We start from the raw sequence: 12,400 nt of genomic DNA on the forward strand, positions 1-12,400 counted from the left end.
TTTTTAATTTACTACTTTTATCGAGCTCCCTTTATCAATGTAATGTGTAGTTTAAATGAAGCGTAAAATATATATAAAGAATGTTTTCTCGCCAGATAAATGTGATGTCTTTTAGAAATAAAGTTCGCAATCGGATCCTATTGATCTAACAAGAAGTTTAATTAACATCGATCGTTAATCCCTTTGAAACATATTGGACTGCATCATTTTCTAGTCGCTCGCCATCGCAAATGAGAGATAATTTATCATTAAAGTGCATTTATCTAAATTGGAACATCATGATACTATAAATTATTTCTCAACATTTTCTCTCTCTCTTTCTCTCTCTCTCTCTCTCTCTCTCTCTCTCTCTTTCTTTCCCTTCTATTAGGATATTATCTCGACATCTTGGGATATTCTCCGGCGCGGATAAAGTTGTTCAAGCGCATACCGTCGCCCGTATCTGAAATAATGATCTCTATTCCAAAGGAAAATCATCGAATCCTAATGCATCGACGATCGAACGACAAATCCGAACACGCCAGATCTCGTTCACGCTAAACAGTCTTTTACCTTGCGCCCTACGATATAGCGGGAATCGTATCGGAAATAGCGGCTCGAAATGGCCAGAATCAAAATTGGCATCATCTCGTAACGTCATTACCTTTCAGAGAATGCTATTACGCGAACCAATTTCAAAATCCAATGATGCGTTATACGAGCGTCTCTTTCCTCCTTATCCGTTTCGAATTCTTCCATTCCTTCATTTCCTTTATTTAAGATTATCCTAAAACAATTACACTTTGATTATGTAGAATATATTTTATCGATTCAATACAATCATCTTTTCCACTGAATTAATCGATTATCATCGATTATTTTAAAGCGTGATATATTTAAAATAAATCAATTTTTTGTATCTGAAAAAATAAATTTAACTGAATAAAGTATTTTATATTTTTTCAAAAAAATCTTGTATGTTTTAAACATCATGTTATATTAAAAAGTAATATAAATCATCTTAAAAAAAAAGATATATGATAAAAAAGATATATGATGAAAAAAGATAATTCAGTAGTTTATTATAATTCATTGAGTCATATTTTATTATAACCGATTAAATAGATGCAATTGTTCATGAATTGGTCATCAATGATCCCGTTTTCATCTATTCCATTCTTCCTCCTCGACTTGCCTTTTCTGTCGTTAGTCGGCAAAATTGTCTCGTTTTTTTCGATCGGCAACGTCCATTCAACAATCTTTTTGTCATCAGCGCGATGAAATGAAACCAACTCGATGTTGCGGCATGCATCTCTGGCGATTTCCATTCTGCTATTTTCTTCCGTTTTTCCGTTCTCCCTCAGCTCGCCTCAGCTCGCTTTGTCCGCTTGTCGGTCGCGCGTTAGCCAGGTCAATTTTGCGATTAAGCAATCTGACGCTCGAACGGCGATAGTAATGACGGTGGAAAAAGGGAACAGAGAGAAGAGAAGGAGATCGAACCGGTTCGCGCGCAGGTTACCACTAATTTAAAGCAGCGCTCGTCTCATGCACGCGAAAGAGCAGAGATTTTACAGCGGATAGCATTTATTACATGACACTCTTCATACGTCGCGAGTGTGCGTTTTTCGCGCAGAATTATTTATTGAAAGTTGACCGTCCGTTCGCACGATAAAATCCGTCTCCTGACGCTTCACGTTTGTTTCCCGTGGAAAATTGTGTTTACATATCGCGTTAGATATTGGATCACGCTGTTCGCATCGATCGAAATGTCCATAGTTCTGAAGCGATGCCGGATGCCCATTGGATCGATTCGCTGAATAAACAGCGTCTACCGTGCAACGAAAGCGAATCCATCGATTCGATTTAATGATGCGAGAGGCTTACTTGGAGTATCGTTTCCGAAGTGCTCTTTAACATTTCTTTATTCCGCTTCGATGGTTGACTGGTTCACAATTAACTTCCGTATACAGCTTTGTAATGTATTCATGATTTAAAGCTACGTAGCAACGTTTGGAATATTCTAAACAATTCATTGGTCTAGTTTATTTTTTTTTTTATATAAAGATTAACAATATTTAAATATTTGTGAATCTATTTTAACAATTTTAGCAGAAATATATTTTTTCTTTTAATATCGTAGAATATATTAAGAAGTGTTTGGCACTCCAATGTCGAAGCGTCATGGTTTTTCGATCAACAGTATTTGGATATTAAAAATAAATTATGCTTTGAGAACTGTGATTGAATAGCAAAAGTTACCTTGAGACTTTAATTTATTTTTGTTTTAACAGAATTTGAATTCGATAATCAGGAAGATTTGAAAATTAAAAAATAAAAAGAAAAAGAAAGCAATTTAACGATCAAATTGTCGTTAAGGACGTTACAATTTTTGGAGAATAAAGAAAAGGAGTGACTATAGTTCGCGAATATCGTAATAATGTCGTCGACTGAAAATACAAAGTAATATATGAAAATATGGTTTTTGTGCGATCAATACTTTATAAGCATCTATATAGCGATTATAATCGAGAATAAATAGAATAGATGGCATAGTGGCATCAGGAAACGTTTTGGACCTTCCGAAAGACTTTTCCCCGCACGACAAAGAACTTTTCGCGACACTGAAAATCGAGATGCAAGTTCTTCCTCTTTCCTTCTCTTTGCGTTCCTATGCGCTTTCGTGCTGCCGAAGTCTGTGAAAGAGAAGTCGACTTGGTTTTAAATACAGCAAGAAGTAACCTTACGGCATCGTGCGGCGCGCTTGTTGCCATCGCGTCATGATGTAAGGGTAAGCTGAGAGCGAGCGAGCGAGCAAGCGAGTTTTCCGCGAGCTTTCTCAACTCTGCTACAACGAGGAACCTTCAATTTTAATGAAGCAAGCTCAGAGTGGGAGAAAGAGAGAAAGAGGAAATATACAAGGGAGTAAAGGCGTCGTCGCGACCCTCTCGGCTGAAGAAAGTTTCTCCCCGGATCGCTCCCTGAAATCCTACCGGGAATTTCAGAGCTGCTCTGAATATTCGACCCGAAGTTTCGCCCGAAAATACGCAACGACCCGCCTCCGGAGCGCCCAATGTTGGCGAAAGAACCCGGAATAATACGAAGAGCGACTATTGAGAGTCTGCTATTAATTCGACCGGCGCGGACGCGATCGTATCCGGTTATAGAAGCAGTATACACGAACGAACAGTATTACATCGCGTTGGTATAATAACAGCGGCGTGGGCACGATAATAACGCGCCGCGCGTGAATTTTGTAGAATAATCCGATTGGATAATAACGGCTCCGATCTCTCGTGGATGCTGGCGCGACGAGTTCAATCGTCGAATCGCGATTCGGTTATAATCACGGCAGCGCGATGTGTTGCCTTTAGATATTCGAACGAGATGTCGCGCGTTTTAATTCACACTACTATTTCATGATTACCATCGTGTTACTAGAAACAGAATCAGCGTTATTACAGGGAATATAGGAATTCAAAATTATACGTTGTGTGATTCTATGTTATTATATAAAGTGTTAAATCAAAAGAGAGACAGAGAGAGAGAGAGAGAAGAAACAGATGCAGCCTGCCACCCTCAATTTGATGCGGATCACTATTCATTAACAACTGAAAAAAAGAAAATTCAACTAGAACACTTGAAATATAAAATACATAGCACATTCCAAAATTTTTAAAATTTAATTTTAATTAAATTAAATTTTAATTGATAGATTATTTAATCAATTAATTTTAATCTACTAATAGCTATATATAATTTCCTTACTTCAAAAGTCTAAAAAATCAAATTTTTCGAAAAAGGGAAAAAACTATTTTTTAATACTTGGCAGAAAATTATTACAATATTAATTAAATGATATTGGCAATAATCTTTTTTGTCATTTTGGTTTTACAACCCCTAAAAATTCTTTTTTGAGTTGTAATAATTTTGATGATTTTTTAAACTAAATTTTTTTTATGACTGATAGAATGTTTAGTTAACTTATTTATGATAATAACTCGAAACTTATGTTTCTTAAAGTCACTTTTGAAGAAAGAGAGCGATATCTGTAAATTAATTGGGATGAGTTTAATTATGGTTTACATAAACTTAATTATGCTTTACACCTAAAGTCCAAAATGCTTTATATTATCTCACGAGAGAGAAGTTTATAATTTGCATATAAATTTAATACAAATATAAATATAAAGGGTTAACCATAGTTTAGTGTAATAGAAATTAATATATTTTGGTTCCACAGAATCGTCCTTCAGCTTAATAAAACCAGATCGATTAATCGAGAGATTTTCGGGGCACAACATAACTTGCCAAAAGATTGCCTTGAGAAATCTGATTCGAGAGTTCTTTTAGCACCGATGGACACGGCGGATAAGAATACTGGGGGATTTATGGCGAGCGAACGAGCAAGCGAGCGAATGAATGCGCCGACGTCGGCGAAAAGTCCAGATTTTCGTCTGATACTTCTTCACGACGCGTATACGCCTATCCCACCGAGGTCGGTCGGTCGGTCTTAATTAACACACTCACGTTATATCCTCCCCTGGGCTGAATGGTTGAAACAAAGGATAGCGCCCGCTTTGTTCCTCCCATCGACGAAGGCTCTTTCGCACGGTCGCTCAGCCCGTGGATAGGGCGTGTCCGCTCGCATAAGCTCCCTTCGGAACCAGTTTCACTTGTTTGTAAACACACGGGAGGATTTCCATTCACCCGGAGGTATTCCGCCTCAAGACCACATCGTCGCGCACGGTCCATTTCATTACTTCTCGACGGGAACTCAAATCGTCATTGTCGTTCGCTAGAAAGTTCCGCGTTGCTCCGAATCGCCAATACGGTCGATGTTCGCGCTGGCTCGTTTTTCTCTTTCTCTTCTCTTTCTCCTCTCATTTTTCTCTCTTTCTCTTTTCTATCTCCTCTCGGCTTTTCTGCTTAAAAACAATCATCGTGTCGCCGAACTCGCGCGTAAAACGAACCAAGGCAACGAAGAAGGCATCTCTCGGAAGCGAGTAAAACCTCGAGCTGCAAATTGACTCGTAACGTTGACAGGAAATCCGCCGGCCTCTTTTCTCACTCTACTCGACGAAGCGAACACGTCGTCGTACTACCGCCGGTCGCGCGCAAGGATATAATTTCATTTTCCGCTCTTTGAACGCTTTGTTTTGCGGATTATTCACGCCTCCATCGGTTCACGCTCGGAGATTCCTTTCCGAGGAAAGGCCTGTTCCGCAGCATTATAGCCCCACCGATTCCCGAAACGATCGACGACGGCCTTAAGTGAGTGGATTTAGAAATTGTAAGAGCGGAACGTATATTTAAACCATCTCGCTCTTTTCTAAAAAAGAAAAAAAAATAAAATAAAGCAAACTATTACAAAGGTCGAAAATTCGAATGAAAACGAGATTTATTATCTTATCTTAATAAAGAAAATTAAATCGGTAATTAGTAGTTTGAAATTAACAACGTTATGCATTATTGCAAGGAGGAAACATACAATTCTTTAACCCTCTGGAACTGATGCCAAAATCTGTATAATACAGTTGACGTTGGGTCTATAAAACTCATTTAATTTATGTTAATTAAAAGATTCATTTAAAAGCATTAATTAATTTTTTGTTAAATATTTTTAATTTTGTTTATTAGTTTGACTGTGTTCTTTATTGAGAACTGTACCTGTACTGTATTGTTTATACTTATTCATAATTGTATTGTTTTTCATATTTTACTTTTATTTTTAATATTGTGTAATTTTTAAGTTTCTTTTATTATTTAATTATTGTACTATTATTATAATTATTATAATATTATAATTATATAATATTATAATTATAAGTATTGTACTATTTATTGTTATTTATTTATATTTAATTTGAAATAACTGATATAAGAAAAATGAATACTGAATATATTTTAATAAGAATAATTTAAAATTATAGATGTAAACTTAAAGAAACTTAAAGAAAATTGAATTGTTTAACATTTTTTAAATTTATAGTTAAGTGAGTCCACAATAAACTCATCATTTTTGAAGGGTTAATATCGCAAATAAATATAAAGCATAAGATATAAACCATAGATTATCAATTATTTTTATAAATTAGATAAGTAATAAGACATAAAAAATTGAGATATTCACTGATGTGCGAATCGGAGATGGATTTCAAATAATACAATCTTTCGCGGATGACAATTGCATTTCTCACAAATGGACATCTCACGCAATATCCCCGTCAGGGTTTATTGCCGGACAAGAGATCTTCTGTCCGCGTACGCTACAATTTAAGTTATCCGGAGTTCTCGCGTTTCCCAAGCAGCGTTGCGTCGGCTCTAGAAAACACAAAGGGGTGTCCATTTGCCATCTGATAATAATTGGAAAAGTTATCGTCGGGATGGAGTTTTGCCCGCAACTAACATTTTCTCTCGAAACTATTCCGGCCGATGTAAAATGGAGAAACTTTCGCATCAAGGAATAACTTCCGCCGCTTTTGAATGATATTACTTCTTTCCGCCCGCAAATTCTCAGGAAGTGCCTCCGCGGCTTCTCGGAGGGACTTAAACGCGCCCAGTGATTTGTCTGGGCGGGAAGAGGAGAGCTTTCCACCGCCGTCGTGTATACCGAGGCGCGTTACTCCTGAGAAGAGAAACTTGTTGTTCGTGAAATATAGAATATTTAATCTGTCGGATGGTGGGTTCCGCTTGGTGGTTTCACTCTAAAACCGTATCTTGAGGTGCTGGTTCAAGCAGCTTTGATAGCGTTACCGTTTCGAGAACTAAGGTGCTTTTAGAGGGCGGAATCATGGAATCCCCAAAGTGTTAAATGATAACAATCGCTGAGCGAATTTGCGTCGAGGATCAGAAAGATGGTGAGACATTCGGTTCTTCACGGAGTCGCATTAAGCTTGATCTGCGATAAAGACTCCACGACCGTCCGCAGAGCAGAATTTATATCTTGGAAATTGCAATTTTAACTTTAATTCCGAGTTCTTTCGCGAATTCTCGGATAATTTTTCTTTAGAAAAGATTATAAAATATCATCAGTTTTTTAATATTAACTATTAAACAGTATTTAGTTAAAATTTTTAATTAAAAAATTGTATTAACTGTAAAATTAAAACTATCATAAACTTGATGATGCGCGTTGATAATTTATGATTGAGTGAATGAAAAATAAGATTTTGTTATTTAATTGCATCTAAAAATGTCGAAAATTCTTTATCGTTTAAAATCAGTGTTCTTATTTTAACTGAGGAAAAAATTATTATCCAAGCACATTTCTATTTATTATTCTATTTATTTACTATTCTATTTATTATCTTTCACATTTCTCTTTATTATATAATTATGCAAGAAAATATAATTATATCACAATTATGATACGTTATATAAATAGTGATTATCGAGAGTTTATTATAAACAGAGGCAAAAAATTAAGAATAGTAAAATTGCAAAATTTTTATTTTGCCTCACTGAAGAATATCGGAATAAAGTCGCAGTTTGCAGCTAAAGTTGATTGCAGTCAAATAAACTGCTCGTGAGTTTGTCATTCGAGTCTTTTTAGTCGAATATTGTGACGATCACGTAATTCTGCCTTGGAAAAAGGAGGATAAGAAATAAAAATTTTCTCGAGGATCTGCCAAAATGATGACTACGTAATTTTTTCCAGCGCAAAGCAATGATGTTTGATTGGTTAAAATTCACGTGAAATTTGAAAGATTGAAATATGAAAATTGAGAAAGTTCACTGATGATCGCATGATTGACTCCGGAGACAGATGTGTGCCATCGACAGAACGCAGATCACTTGCGAAGCGCAAGTAACTTGCAGGGCATGCTTGAAGATTTTATAGAAAGTTGAATTATCCTTCAATCTTTCCCTCAATCCAGCAAATCCTTCAACGAAAGGAAAATTCCATCAAAATCTCGATATATAATGGAAATGAATGTTGTTATTCTGCAATAATAGAAGAAATTCGGTGAACGTTCTTATTATTCGCTAGTGATAAATTCAGATTCAAAGAGAACGGGCGAACAACCGCTCTTGGAGTCAGTGTTAATTTTCGATACATTTGCGGGAACGGAAAATCGACAGATACGCCGAAGCTTATGCGCCGCGCACGGCACATCGCGAATCCGACGCTTTCATTACCCAGCCAAATTGAATTTCACGAGGATTGTGTTACTTTGCCGCTTCGCGGCTCCGCTATTTCCATTTTGGTCAACTATCCACGAATATAATGCCGTAGCAGTACCCCAAATGTTCAGTTCGTTTATTGCTACTTGACGGTGACTTGGTAAGAAGAAAATGAGATTGCAAATATACGTGAATGATTTCCCAGTGAAAACAAAAGAGAAATCAGGCCAAACATATATGTATTAAAGGCGAATAAAACGGCATTTATATCTCTTTGGTTGATGCTTTGAATTAGCAAAAATTCCACATGCAAATAATTTTTTTAAGGAAACGCGACGATATACTACAAAATATCATTTATTTTTCATTACATATACTGATATGTGAATTTTATAAATTTTTTTAAATAATCACTATTCAACATATCGTTTATATTTTAAAGTATCGATTTTAATGTATTTGGGAATAATATACTATAGAACAATATATACTATAGAACAATATATACTATAAAAAAAGTTTTTTAATTAAATTCACTCAACAATGTTTTTAGCGAACATACTAAGAGATTTTATTAAAAGATGATTTTATGGAAAGACTCCTTTTTAATACGCGTTGAACACGTATTTATCGATCGCTTTGAAATTCTCGTTTTTTATAGCAAAAATACTCATTGTTTCATGACAAAAAAAAAACGTTTCAGGAAACGAATGAAAGAGCGTTTCAATCACGTCCCTAACGGCGTTCGGAGCATCCGCACCCCGACGCGTTAAATAATCGTCGTGTCGGTCGCCGATTGTGATCACGTTATTACTTTCAATCGACGTAATCCGGAGCGCCAATCGCGGTCACATTGTGCCAGGGCACGCACTGACGAGTTGACGCGTCATTTACGGAAATTGTAAACGCTATGAAATTCTCGCGGCTCGCGTACAGAGCGGATCGACGAGGAGAAGGATTAACGATCGACATCGCGCGCATCGCGTCGCTCCAGTCACTCGGAACCGCCAATAGCGCGGGAATCCAATCGGACCTTGGTATTCCGGTTGTGTCCTGCCACCGTTACTACTGTTGCCGAGCTCCACTCGGTCAAGAGTGATTTTTCGCAATCAATAACTTTGCTGTTTACGCATCGTTTCCTGTGTACCGCCGCTCTCTTCACTGCCCCCGCGGGCGCGGCGTTGTAATTACATTTGCACCGTGCGGCGCGGCGCCGCAAAGCTTTCAGAATTCTCCTGACGGAATTTCATCGATCCACCACCCGTTGGTATTGGTACGATCATAGAGGCGACCGGTCGTTGGAACATATAATAAACGGGGCGACTCCATTGCTAGACGAAGGACGGCACGGCGCGACCGACTATTTGTTGCTTCTTTGAACGTTTAATTAAACTCGTGCGCGGATGCAAGCCAATTTCTCTTATTTCATTCGATTCTCCCGACCACGCCGGCAAGTAGAAACGAGTATCGCTTCTGTAACAACCCTTCCTTTCTCATGTCGCATGCTGTTACCTAGACGTGTTATATATACGAAACTACACATAAATCTGATCTTCACCGTCTACTTGGAAGAGAAATTATTTTGTCTGCAAATTTATAACAAGCATATAGATAATATCTTTTTAATTATGTTTACAAACTTGTAATATATATATATATACATATTATATGCTAACAGAATATTTAAAATAAAATTATTCTTAAAAGAAATACATAATTATATTTAAGCAAAAAAGATTTTATATTTTTTTATGTATTGAATTTTTATTATTTCTACACTGTATTTTGCAAATGAAACTTAATTATACACTGATTTTGTACAAACGTTTCGTGTCAAATCATAAGAAGAAAATCATAAATAAAATTGCAATTAATATTTAATATTCTACGTTTAATATTTTATTATAATTCTTAGATATTTTTCCTACGAGTAGAATGTTTTTTGGATTATTGTTATATTAAAATTGATTGGACTAAAAATTAATTACGAAAGATCCGAGTTTAAATTTTGCTGAGATAATATTTTTTGCAATAAAATTATTTACAGATCTCAAGACGCTTATCAGTATCATATTATTATCTTTCTAAGATATCCTTTGATGATTTAATTAATATTATTAAATTGTCAATTTAATCTGTAATATTATTCTCTAATTCTGTTAGAATTGTATTTTAAGATTGAAAATTAAATTTAAATTTGTCAATTATTTAAGCATTAAAAATTCAGCTCGATTATTTGAGGCCTTTATTGCCTGTTTATTGTATATTCACATTGTCTTCAGTACTTTGTGTGTTGAAAAATTATTAATTTGCAAATAATAAAGACACAGTTTAATAATAATTTATTCGTATAGTAGTTGGAGAGGCATCTTCGTCTTTTAGAAAATCGAGGTTTTGTCCACCTAGGTACAACTACATGTCATGCCACTGTGTCGCTCGACACGTTCACCGAAGCGTAACACAGTTCGAGCCAGCAGAATTTCAAAACGACGGACATTTCCGCCGCAATGTCTAGCGCTGCTTCGGCCGTGACACTGCACAAATGTGTGGCATCGGTTTTTCGTGCGTACTCACTACACTCCGCGTCGCGCAAAAGAATCTCCCTGATACGATGCGACGTGGCGGCGGCGCAAAAAGGAAATGCATTTTGACACGGAGCACAACCAAGCGGAAGTTTAAATGCATTTCTAAAAACCACGGAGAAACTTTCAGCCTCACGTCGCCCACGTTCGTCGTGGGAAAAATTAAAAAATATAACTTGTTAAAACTATACAGTAGCGGAAAAAAGTTTAATCCTGTATTCAAAAGAGTCTCTCAAGAATATAACATTTCTTGCAAAATGCAGTACGCCAATTCTCTAATTCTCTGTTTATTTTCATTATGTTTATTTTCATTACTTTTATTTTGTACCATATCTTTTGTATTAAAAAAAAATGAATGTGACAATTTTGTTACGTTTAACTAGAGTAATCCTCAGGTAAAAGATGGATCATTCAAACAACTTTTGATTGGCCATATTCAGAACAGCGCTTAAGATGAAATGAGATGTATTTATCTCATTCTATCTTAAGTTTGATCCATCATATTTATTTCATTTAGTCAATCTATAATACGCAAAGGATGCTTTTGAAGGATCTAAAAATTTAATTCGATATAAATGTGCAAATAATTTTGGACCATCAAAATAATGTTATCAAAATTATGTAGGACATTCAAATTAATTATAAGAATATCAAAACTTTTTGCAGCATTGCTAATCATTTCTACAGAATTATTTTGCTGACCCAGTAAAATTATTTTTAGATTTGTGATTTTAGATTTTTAGTTAAATTTTTAGATTTTTCGTATACCTGAGGATCTCTACATTTAATTTGTCATTATCATATTTACTTTCACATAATAATCTTTGGGCATTAAATAATTTAATATAATCTTTCTTGTTTCAGATGTCAACTGTTTCCAAAAGTATTATTGAATCACGTTATACAAGGAGTATTCAGAAATCGCAGTGAGGTAAGTCGTTTTTTAATAAATTATTACAATATAAATGTCAAGAAACTATGAATATACATATTCTCGAAATATATGTGCTCGCAGTAATAATCGGCTTTGGTACTGTAATCGTACTCCATCTGCGCAAATGAAGTAATATAGTACACATTTCCAGCGATTACATGGATAATGATTGATCGCTCGCTTATTGAAATTCATTACAACAATAAACTGTTCTATTATTATCATGGATTTATTAACGCAATATATTAATGAATCATTCTTTCTGCGTGATCAATAATTGCATCACATATTGCGTGCGACACAAAGCGATTATTCGTTTGTTCAAGTCCATCTTGTCTAGAAAAAACATTAATGGAAATCGTTTCGCATAACTCGTATCCTTTGTTTTTTTTGTTACAGGATTCCTGACTGCTGCGACTTTTCTCTCTACTTATTATCAGAAGCATTTCTTACTATTGCAATGTAACCCGTAACACGGTGTCCGAATAAATAAGCGGTTATTCGTATTTTTGAAAATCGTGATAGCTTCGTAGTGAGCAAATGTAATTAGCGCGAGAAAAAAAGCAAATTGGAGCATATTACCTGTAACTCGTATTGCAACGAAATAACATTTTTTCCTCTTTCTACTCGATGATAGTTTAATCGACGATAATCGATTTATTCAAGTTCTTCGGTAATTCTCTTGTTTAGTCGAAAGCGGAGATCGATGTACATAGCGAGAGTTTTGTATATTTGTAAAATAGATAGGGCATTTTATTATAAATATATATATATAAATATA

General features: G+C 35.4%; 1 protein-coding gene across 2 annotated transcripts in view; it reads left to right on the plus strand.

Moving 5' to 3' along the window:
- LOC108687176 (toll-like receptor 6) overlaps nucleotides 1–12,394 on the plus strand; it is a 52,095-nt gene extending 39,701 nt beyond the window's left edge. For both annotated transcript variants that reach the window (XM_018192821.1, XM_018192812.1), the window contains 2 exons: nucleotides 11,550–11,616; nucleotides 12,019–12,394. The gene's annotated coding sequence lies outside the window, so the exon portion shown is untranslated. The remainder of the gene's footprint in view (nucleotides 1–11,549; nucleotides 11,617–12,018) is intronic.
- Nucleotides 12,395–12,400: the final 6 nt, after the last annotated feature.

Source organism: Atta colombica, unplaced genomic scaffold, assembly GCF_001594045.1.
Source record: "Atta colombica isolate Treedump-2 unplaced genomic scaffold, Acol1.0 scaffold102, whole genome shotgun sequence".
NCBI classification, from domain to species: Eukaryota; Metazoa; Arthropoda; class Insecta; order Hymenoptera; family Formicidae; genus Atta; species Atta colombica.